We start from the raw sequence: 12,005 nt of genomic DNA, 5'->3' as shown, positions 1-12,005 counted from the left end.
AACTTCTGTTGTGTGGCTTCTCTGTCCAACAAGGTTTTTAGATGGCTTCCCCATTTCAAGGAATAAAGGGTGTTTCCCATGCAGGGCTGGGTCACTGCAGAGGTCATGCTGCAAATTGATTGTAGATAATCAGTAATCAGACATCATGGATGATCACATACATAATTCTGAGTTCATCTAAAGCCTAAGCCAACATCAACTGATGTCAGAGTCCAGCCACGGGCTTGAAAGGCAGTTGTATCAGACTCCTGAAGATGCAAGAAGCTGAGCCTGAGAAGGGTAGATAATGAATAGCCATCTTGCTAGCAACGTCAGGCTCCTCCTTCTGCCCCAGTTCCCTTACCCATCCCTAAATCACGTGGCACTTGTGCACCGAGATATGGTATTTTCAGAAGGGAGAGTGGTAGAATTCCTTCCTGATTCTTGTCTTTACCAGCTTATGCCCTGAAGCATGAAGTTTGATTTCTCTCTTATCTGCTTTGCCTGCTAGAGTTAGTGACTGTGAAATCATCTAGACTGCCTATACAATTCACAGCCAACATCTGTTGACTTTGACCGAAGGTTATTAAGCGGTTCCCCTCTGCATCGGCCATCTGATGGATAAACGGTGAGGCATGGAAAAGTCTAAAGATCCTTTGATGCATGAACAGGCCAGGTATTTTAAGTGAGTACAAGTAATGAGGCATAAAAGTCAGAAATGGATAGAAGAAAAATAAAGTGCTCAATAGTATCTACCTAAGAAGCTATCTTAGTTGCAAAGCAAAGTGTCTCACCACATACTCCAGCAAATTCCTGACCAAACTCTTAGGCCAGGAACCCTCCCCCAGAGTCTAACACCTGTTTCCTTGTGTCTTCTCAGGTGCAAAGGATGATGTGGGTAGGAGGAGAGAGACCAACAGAGAGGCCTTGTATGTTTCTCCTTCCTTTCTAAAGTTTCAGTCCCCTTCTTGAAAAACATTTCTAGCTCAGACCCAGGAGACAACAAGTCTATGGGGAAGGATATTCCCTGCTGGCTTTTTTTCCACCTGTTTGAACTTCCTTTGTTTTCCCTCTCTGCTTGATGAGGACATTTACTGCTCAAATGCAAATTAAAGCAAGCACACATTTCTTCGTTTAGGACAGACCTGACTGTTGCCTGGGCAGGGCTGTGTGTTCCTAACATCACACTGTGGAATTTTATAACTTCACATACGACGTTGCCAGTGCCAGGCATATTTTACCAGACAACAATGACCAGCAAATTAGGAGTTTTCAAATGATGCCTCCCGAGGCATAGTTTGTCCTCAGGTTATGATGATTGCGTGTAGGGTGTGAATACAGAGGTGGAGTCTGTCACAGTATCCTCTCTGATGTTTTTCCTAGGGTCTGAAGCTCAAATTTCAGGCTGCAGAAGAATTCACTTTGAACAGCAACTAGTAACAAGCCCCACTCTATCTACATCCACTGCAGAGACCTTCTCAGCTTTCTCCCTCTCTCATCAAAGCATCTAGTCCTCCATCTGCTGCTACAAACACCTCAGTATCACATTCCCTTCCTGATAGAAATGACAAGGCACCCCAACCTACTCATCAGTGGAGAAACCCTTCTTCCTCTATATACTTATTATTCATTATCCCTAGCAACTTGAAGCTCCAGTCGAGATCAGTGCCTAGCACCAGGCCTGCTGACAGCAATCCTCAGGGCCAAACAGTCAACGGGCCCCCTAGAAAGCATGGAACAGGCCCAGAGGAGGTAGTTGGCTTCTTCTATACCAGGGTGAGGGCCTGTCCCTTCACACAGGCCCACTGTCAGCTGCTGGGTTAAACTCTCAATGGCTGGTGGCAGAGCATTCTCCTTGAGTGCCTGGGCTTCTGGTACTCTGACAGGTTTTTGGTGGTCTATTGATAAAACAAGTTCCTTATGTTGCTGGAGGCAGCTATATTTAATTCTGATCTCATGGTCACTGATATAAATCCACCTAAGTCCATTGAATTACATGGGTATTAACGAGATCAGAATTAGGCCCATTGGGGCAGATTCTCCCCTCTTCCTGAGCTCCACTTGTATGATGTGTAGAAAGGGGGTTTCAGACAGCTAGTGCAGCTCTCTGATCCTCAGCCACTTAGCCTTAGCACAACCTAGAGCTGCACAGAAGCCATTCTAATTTATAGCGGAAAATGGCGTGTAACGGAGCTAAGCTGTTCCATGCTGCCTCTGCTCCCTATTCCACCCACCCCACTTCCGTAACATGCACCCCTCCTGCCCTTTTACCTGTGTGAGGGGGATACCTCTACAGAGACAGCAGAGCCACCTCCAGCAGAGGATTCTCCACTGGCCACATCATACCACTTACACAGAGCAAAGTGGCCTTAGTGGCCTGGAGAATCTGACCCAGTGTGTTTAATTAATAGTGACATTGCCTACTGGCTATGTTAGTGCAATCAGAAGGAAATGCCAGAAAATGATTGTTGTGTGAGTGAGTTGAACATCAGAAAGGGGGCTGTGATAGGGCACATGCAAGACAAGTCCTTAAGTATTCAGTGAACGTTTTCAGCAGGGAGATGCAAACACGCAGGCTGATCGACATAGTTCACCTTCAGTGCCATGAGAGCCAGCCTAAAAATAAGGTGAATGCGTCATTTCAATACTATTGCACTTATAGATGCGCCCGTTAAAGGACAGCAACTCTGAACCACTCGAATGTTGGGAACTTTGGATCTGATTCAGCAAATCTCTACTCTTGTTTAACGTCATTAGCCCTCCTTTCCCTTCCACCTTGTACGAGTGCAGGCGCACACATGCAGAACACATGCACATGCTCGCTAGCTCTTCGGGATTATTTTAATAAAGCAAGCAAAGGCAAAAATACGTATATTAGATCTGAGATGTGGTCACCAACCAGAAAAATTAGCTAAGGAAAAGCTTAGAACTCTAATTAAATCTTGCAGACTCTTTAGACTTTCTGATCATCAGCCCAAGTCTCCACTATTTTGGAGGGTGATAGTCTCCCATGTGCTACCACATTAGGAGTCTGATTGTCCTCTTAGAATCATAGAATATCAGGGTTGGAAGAGACCTCAGGAGGTCATCTAGTCCAACCCCCTGCTCAAAGCAGGACCAACCCCAGCTAAATCATCCCAACCAGGGCTTAGTCAAGCCGGGCTTTAAAAACCTCTAAGGATGGAGATTCAACCATCTCCCTAGGGAACCAATTCCAGGGCTTCATCACCCTCCTAGTGAAACAGTGTTTCCCAATATCCAATCTAGACCTCCCCCACTGCAACTTGAGACCTTTGTTCCTTGTTCTGTCATCTGCCACCACTGAGAACAGCCGAGCTCCATCCTCTTTGGAACTTCCCCTTCAAGTAGGGGAAGGCTGCTATCAAATCCCCCATCACTCGTCTCTTCTGCAGACTAAATAACTCCAGTTCTCTCAGCCTCCCCCTGTAAGTCATGTGCCCCAGTCTCCTGTTTATTTTCACTGCCCTCCACTGGACTCTCTCCAATTTGTCCACATCCCTTCTGTGGTTGGAGGATGAAAACTGGACACAATACTCCAGGTGTGGCCTCACCAGTGTGGAATTGATTTTACATATCTGAAACTCCATTGACTTTGATGGATTTACTCATTTTCTATGCCAACATCAATAAGAGAAGAATCAGGCCCTACGTCTCCCAGTATGCTGCTTCTCCCAGTCATTCAGTATGATGTAGCAGGACTGAGAGAACTGATGCTGTCTTACAATGGCACATGCTTTTCTAAACTAGTTCATAACCTAATCAAACCACCATGTTTAAATGAAACACATCCAAGGCTGCTTTATCTAAAAGCAAACATACCTGTGTAAATAAGGGGGCATTTTGCTAACCTTCAGTACAGTATAAATTAGCAAGTGGATCACTAGTGCCCAGCGAGCCGCTTGCTGCGCTGCTGGAAGTGCTCTTCTGGCACAGCCAGGGCTTCCACATGCCCACCCACTGTCTTTGCCACCGTTGATACCACCCCACATGCGCCTAGGAGCCCTGCGGCCTGCCTGGCGATTTAAAAGGGCCCAGACCCCTGGGCAATTGCCCCCTTTGTCCCCGCCCCTGTTGGTGGCCCTGCCCAGAACAAAGGCCTAAGTAGACCCTAATGGACAGTCCTTTCCCCAAAGGCTTGTAGTCTAAACCTGCAGGGATTAAGTGACGTTTATGTAGGTCATTTGCTTTGTGGTGACACTATGCATTAACCTCCAGTGACTAAAAACTTGTTTTTAAGTATCTCTGTACTGGGAAGAGCTGCGTTCGGTAAACCTTTAGGCTGAAATCTTTACTCATCAGACACAGGAGCTACTAGCAGAAGCCTTCTAGGTACACAGAGCTGTAGTCTTGGGTAATTGGGCTCCAATGGCTGAGCAGGCAAAGGCATGTGATTTGTAGTATTGGTAGGTCAGGAAAACACTTCCCATTCTCTGTGTGGTTACAGCCAAGCAGGGTAGTTCTCAGATTTACAGAAATATTTCTAGAACTCCATAGCCGCAGGGTATGTTGGGTTACAGGAGTTTCGCCTGCATTATCAGAAGCGCAGACTTCCCTTTTCCTGTGCTGGAAGGGTAAACTGAAGGCAGACAAAATTAAATAGTGGAAAGCAGCCCATGCCCCAGAACGGCTTGGATAAGGGTGGTGGGTGAGGAGAAATGTGGCCTCTAGCCAACTTATTATGACACAAATACATATTAATGCTTAAGCACCCAGACCTGAAAAGCTCTGTGCATCCTACTATTGTTCACAGTAGCAAGAGCAGGGCTCCATTGCGCTAGGTGCTGTACAAACATATAGTAAGAGACTATTTCTGCTCCTAAATAGACAAGGGAAGTATCGTCAGCCCCATGTTCCAGCTGGGAAACGGAGTCACAGACATTCAGATCCAGATTTTCAAGAGTGCTCAGCCCCCATTTAAGACCATCAATATTTTTCCCACAGTCACACTGAGTCTGTGCACTGGGGGACTGAAGCCAGATCTCCTGAGTCCCAGTTCAGTGCCTCCACCGCAAGATCAGCCTTCCTTACCAAAGAACAACTCTAAACTTAATCATCAGAAATCATGTAAATCCCTCCCGCCCCCAAAGGAGCAGAACAGAGTCCCAGCAGTCCACTCCAAATGCAGAACGGGTCAACAGCCCTATGGTTAAAAAAGGTCACAAACCTGCTACTATACCCTACTGTATGCTGCGAGTGTGGCACACGAACCAAACTAAGAAGGGTTCAGAGCTCAGTCACTGAGACTTCCCGAGAATGGCGGTTTGGTAGGTGACGCTCTTCCCTCTCAGGTACCACAAACCCAGAGTCCCACCTGGGGTGCAGGGTTCTGTGCTGCCAGAGAAGCTGGCATTTGGTTGAGATGTAAAATGAAGTCCTTTAATGACTGAATGGGGTTAAGATCACATTGTAGTTTCTGCAAGTGGAGGCGAGTTAGCCCTAGAGGCAATTTCCAGTGTAGGGAGTTAGCAGGGGTTGGGGGTTCTAGCCCAATGTAAGGTCCAAGGGACCTTTCACTAGCTCTGAAGGGGCTGCAGAGAGCTCTCGGGCTTGTCCACAGTGCTGCAGTGGCTCAGTCACACTGCTGCAACTGCTTTGCCTATGGGAGAGCATCTCTCATCAGCGGAGTTAATCCACCTCTGTGAAGCTCTCCTGTTGACATAGCGCTGTCTAAGCTGAGGGTCAGATGGGTATCATTTTGTCACTATGGGGTGTGGATATTTCACACCCCTGAGCGATGTAGTTATACTGATGTAAGTTTGTGGTGTGGACGTGGCCACAGTATGGCTGGTTTTATGCCCCCCACCCACACCTCTAGGGGTAGGAGAGGGTACAGCCAGAGCACAGAGCACCCTGGTCTATCCCAGTCAGCTCAGGGATCCCTTGGGACCTGTGGGCTGGATCTCTGTTGGGTGAAATTCACCCCATGCAGATTCTATGAACACCAGGGCAGGTGTTTTTTTTATCTGGTATCGCTAGGACTCTCTTTCTCCCCAAGGGAGATCTCCTGAAGGTTTTCTGCTGTACCATTATTAATGTGTTTATTATCATATCAGGCTTTGAACCAGCTGAACACTCTTGAGCAGCCAATTAAGGCTGCCAGGAGAATGTCTTCCCCTGGGTGCTGTCACACCAGGGATACTGCACAATGACACTCATTTTCCATGTGTTGCTTATCTGCCGAAGCCTCTGGGGTATCAATCCAACTGAATGACTTTGCATAGAGAGGCTGTTGTTTCAGAGAGCCACTGGCCCCAGCAGAGGGGGCTTCTTCCTGCTCCTTGCAAGACTAGTGACAGAAGGTCAGTGGTTTTAAAGACACAGCTTTTCATCTTACACATGGACCCAGCTTCTGTGCTGCACTGAGCTTTTGGTTGGCATAGCTGGAACATGCCAGGCTAGCAGGGAAGCGGTTACAGCTTCCATCTCAGGGCAGATCTGCACTGCCTTGAGCCCTGGCATAGGCTAGACCAGTGGTTCTCAGGCTTTCCAGACAATTGTACCCCTTTCAGGAGTCTGATTTGTCTTGTGTACCCCCAAGTTTCCCCTCACTTTAACACGACTTGCTGACAAAAATCAGATATAAAAATACAGAAGTATCACAGCACCCGGTTACTGAAAAATTGCTGACTCTCTCATTTTTACCATATAATTAAAATAAATCAATTGGAATATAAATATTGCACTTACATTTCAGCGTATAGTATATAGAGCAGTATATACAAGTCATTGTCCGTATGAAATTTTAGTTTGGACTGACTTTACTAGTAGCCTGTTGTAAAACTAGGCAAATAGCTAGATGAGCTGTTATCACCCTGGAAGACCTCTGCGTACCCCCAGTGAGAATCACTGGGCTAGAGCAGCTGGGGCCAGTTTCAAGAAAGCTCGAGTAGCGCACCAGCAAAACTAGCAAAGCCTTTTGGAGAATGCTATGTAGATCCCAGGCTGTGTTCCACAGGCTCCTGATGCTGTGTGCTTCAGTGAAATATTTCAAATTCCAACATCTCTACCATTCAGCCTGCCACACCCTCGATACCATGAACGCGGCTTTACCATGCCATATATATCTTCCTACTCTATTTTTCACTCCATGCGTCTGATGAAGTGGGTTCTAGCCCATGAAAGCTTATGCCCAAATACATTTGTTAGTCTATGAGAGGCCACAAGGATTTCTCATTGTTTTTTCAAGGAGTAGGAGGAGCTAAGCAGCCGTGAAGTGGGGGAAGCAGGGGGGTTTCTCTGTGTGCATATAAATAAAGCTTCATTTTTTCCAAATTTACCCTGGGGTAATGGCCTGAAATGTTAATTACATTGGGGGCCAGAGCCTCGGCTGGTTTAAATGGGCAGAGCTCCACTGAAGCTTTATTTTTCCCATCTCTCCTCTCCCTCTCCTCTGGGCACACAGTCAGGAAGCCCTGGAGCCTGAAGAATTTCCTGTGGCCCATTTATGGAAAAGCCAGATCCTGCAGGCGACTCATTCACAGTGTGCCAACTTATTCTTAGCCAAGCACAAAACTATTAGCTCACTCAGAGACATGAATAAATAGGGCCCCATGATTACATGTGTATCTGGATGGCCATTTCTGACACCGTCCCTGGGCCACTGCCCTGCAGTTGAAGGAGAATTCCCTGCAGTATGCCAAAGCCCCTGGAGAGCACGTGCATTGACGGTTAACCTTTAACTGAACCAGATTTCGAACTAGAAGTGCCAGCTAAGGGCCTCCAAACTCACTTCCCATTTCCACTTCTTCATGTTCTCTCTTTGGCTCCATTCATATGCCTAGGGGGGCTACCATTACACCAATATAGATTTTAAAGGTCAGAAGCAACTGTTATGACCTTCCCTCCTGCATAACACAGGCCACAGAACCTCACTCAGTACCTCCTGCATTGAGCCCAGTCACTTGAGGTTGAGTATGTTTTAGAAAGTCATGCTAGGGCCCTATCCAACTTCCAGTGACGTCAAAGGAAAGACTCCCAATGGGAGCTGGACTGGGCACTTTGCTATAGAACCATGGGTGCTTTGCCTAGCCTCAAGCAGAAGGTATTCCCTCATCTCCCTGGGTTGGGGATGTTCCCACACTGAAGTAGGTTTCAGCACTTGGAAACTTTCCCAATCTTCAGGTTAGGTTCTCCTGTGTTGGCTCTTTTTCCTGCTGTTCACTCTAAAGCAGCATTATTCCCCTGGGAAATTTCAGCCCTGGCTATGTGAATGTAGACTTTTCCTGAATTAAACACTCTGAGTCTGGGTTTATCTGAGGACACAGAACAAAAGACAGTGCTCACTACACACAAGCCTTCTGAAGACTTGTGTTGCTCACAGGATGGATTCACAGGATGAATTAGATATCAGAAAATCCTCTGACCCAGGCTCACATTCTCAGCCCTCATTTTTGTTTTACATCAGGCCAACTGGACACCATTAGAAACATAAGAAGATGTCTACACAGCAAAGAAAAACCCTGCTGCTGGTCCATGTCAGCTGACTTGGGTTCACAGGGCTCAGACTGGAGGGCTTTTTCATTGCTGTGCAGATTTCTGGGCAAAGCAGACTTGACTGAATAACCTATAAATGCCACTAGGTATCCTTCCTAAATCCCTAGCGGTTCATATTCTCTCACTGTGTCTTGAATCTTTCAGGTAACTTAGAAATGCCTTTCTAAAAATACCCCACTTCCTGGATATTTTTACTAAATAACATAACTTTTGTTACCTTAAGACATTTGAATTATTCCTCAGAAAGCTTTTCCATTTCTTTATCCAAGCCCACACATACCCATAAAAGGCACTTGATTGCTTCTATTGCTTACAGAGCTCACATAGGCCTTCTGTGTGTCTACTTATTCTAAAAATATTTTTGTTTAAGCAGCAAACAGTCAGTTCTCTAAACAAAGTCATTTCCCTTTTCCCTATCAGGCCCAAAAGTATGTTGCTATCATCAAGCCTAGGACACAATTAAAAAAGAAAAAGAAAACAAAACAAAACAAAAACCCCCTCACACACCTTCTTCCTTTTTGGCAATCCAAAGTTTTTGTCATTCCTCTTTTAGAGTTTTCTATATTAGCGTTTTAAGTTCCTGCTTACTCAGGATATTTCTATGTCAATGCCTTCATTTCTTACAACATTTTTAGCTGCTTTGTCCATCATTTTGTTCCCTGATATCCCAGTATGCACTGGGATCCATGTTAATGCTACATGTGTCCCCAGCTGTACTCACTCTGTTCTAAGAAATATAATTTAATTGATTAAATCACTTCTGCATACTAAGACACCTTTTTCTATTGCCATAAGGCCTGAGACTGAGATTTATTTGTTTTTTAAAATAACTACTGCTATTGGGTGTACATCCCAGACCCAATTTAATGCCTGCATTATTGCGACTAGTTAGGCTGTCATAACAGCTACAAAATCTGATATTATTTTAGATGAACTATTTCCCAATGTTATATAAAATGTGTCGCCTCCGTTTTTTCTCATTTGGATCCGTCTCTCTGTATTTGACAAAACCAACTCCACTTGTCATCTATATACTGGCACACTTCAGTTTTAGTATCTACCATTTTTTTTCACCCTGAAGTTTATAAAATAAATCTGTATCCACCTTTGGGCATGCAACTTTCCATCCATAACTAATGGTCCCATGACTAAAAGTTTTGACTTCATTTAGCTTTTCCTTATCTTTCAATTTCTGCATGCACATTAACTCAAATGGCAAGGGGAGTTCTAACACTGTGTGCTATAATTCACCTATCAAATTCTTAACAATATATGTATTTGGCACTTTCATCATTGAAATTCCCATCAACTTTGGCCCAGAAAGTTAGGTCCAGTAGTAAAAAGAACAGAAGTATGTGTGGCACCTTTGAGACTAACAAATTTATTGTAGCATAAGCTTTTGTGGGCTACAGCTCGCTTCATCGGATGCATGTAGTGGAAAATACAGAAAGGAAGATACAGACCTGGAAGAACAATGGATGGCAGCCCCACAACTGAAGCTGAAAATAGACAGACCAATTCTGGGACAGCCTGATTTACTAAAGGAAAGCCTACGACTCAAATGCCGCACATGTGGATTTGACGAATGTCTGGCGCTATAACAAAGTCAACAGGACATAAGGACCTTCCCAGACTCAATGGGACTATGGAGACAACACTTGGAAGTCACTCAAGGCATCTGCACAAGTGGCCATCAAGTTGCGGCATATATCAAGGTATGCACTGTCCCTGCTGCTGTTCGCATAGGCTTAACCCCCCTCAGCCCAGATAATCACAAGGACTGGGATACGGGTACAGTGTTCAGGTGGAACTACCATCAAGCCACCTCTCTACATGGATGACATCAAGCCTGTATGCTAAGGAATGAACGAGACATGCGAGACTCGCTAATCCACCTGATGCGGATCTACAGTGGAGGATATCGGGATGTCATTCGGCTGGAGAAGTGTGGCCGGGGTAGTGAAGAGAGGGAAGGTAGTCAAGACTGATGGGGTGGAAACTACCAGCGGGCCACATAGCAGACATACAGACCAGCTACAAGTACCTGGCGTCCCACAGTCACATGGAAACCACGATGAGGAGGCAAGGAAGACAGCAACATCCAAGTATCACCAAAAAGGATAAGACAGGTCCCTGAAGAAGCCAGCTCAGTGGGAAGAACAAGATCCACGCCATCAACAGATACGCCACTGCCGGTCATCAGATACACCTGCCCGGTATAGTGAGCTGGCCAAAGGAGGACATGGAGGCTGCCGATGTGAAGACCGGAAGCTCCTCACAATGCACAGGCAGGTTATCCACCCAAGTCCACACCCAGAGACTTGTATACCAGCGGAAAAGAAAGGCGGGCGGGGCTTGCGTGAGCGTCAAAGCCACTGTCCTGGACGAAACCCGGAACATCCTAGGAGTACATCAGTAAGATGGCCCCAAAGATGAGCGCTGGAGAATGCCCTGAGGGCAGCAGCAGACACTGGGAGGAAGACCCAAGCAGAAGAAGTGCATGGCAAACAAGACCCTGCATGGGATGTACCATCGACAGATAGCTGAGGTGGCTGACACACTGGGAAATCCTACAGTGGCTGGAAAGGGCTGGACTAAAGACAGCACTGAGGCACTGATCATAGCAGCACAGGCAAACAGCACGGAGCACCAGATCCATTGAAGCAGGGGTCTACACACTAGAGAGGACCCAAGCGTGCAGACGTGTGCAGAGAGGCTCAGAGACAGTCCAACACATATAGTGGCAGGATGTAAGATGCAGGCAGGAACAGCATACACTGAACGGCACAACCAAAATGGCTGGCATTGTGTACAGGAACATCTGCACAGCGTATGGGCTAGACCCTCCCAAGACCAGTATGGGAGATTCCACAGAAGGTTTGTGAGAATAGCAGGGGCTAAGATTCTGTGGGACTTCCAGATCCAGTATCGGACAGGCAGGTTACTGGCCAATCAACCAGACATTGTGGTAATAGACCAAGGACCAGAAGACAGCGTGGTGCTAGATATAGCAGTGCCAAGTGACAGCAACATCAGGAAGAAGGAATATGAGAAGCTGGAGAAGTACCAGGGCCCTGAAAGAGGAACTAGAGAGGATGTGGAAAGTGAAGGCCAAAGTGGTTCCAGTGGTGGTAGCGAGCACTCGGGGCTGTACTCCTAAGCTGGGTGAATGGCTCCAACCGATCCCAGGGAACCAACATCAGAGCTCTCTGTCCTGGAAGATGTGCAGTGCTAGGAAAGCAAGATCTGCGCAAAGCCTCAAACTCCAGGCCTTGGTAGGCCCGAGGTTGAGGAAGAACTACCACCCATAGGGTAGAGGGGAAAATTTACTTATATATACACCACAGCACATTGAAACTGGGTGTTACCACACAAATATAAGGAGAGTGATCATTTAAGTGAGCTGTTCAGCAGGAGAGAACAAACCTAACTGTTTGTACGTAGTAATGAAAAATGGCCGATTTCCAGCACTTGACAAGGAGATATAAGGAATGTAGGTGGGGCGGGGGGGA

Source organism: Chelonoidis abingdonii, chromosome 23 (genome assembly GCF_003597395.2).
Source record: "Chelonoidis abingdonii isolate Lonesome George chromosome 23, CheloAbing_2.0, whole genome shotgun sequence".
In the NCBI taxonomy this organism is placed as follows: Eukaryota; Metazoa; Chordata; order Testudines; family Testudinidae; genus Chelonoidis; species Chelonoidis abingdonii.
This window is presented reverse-complemented; position numbering follows the sequence as displayed.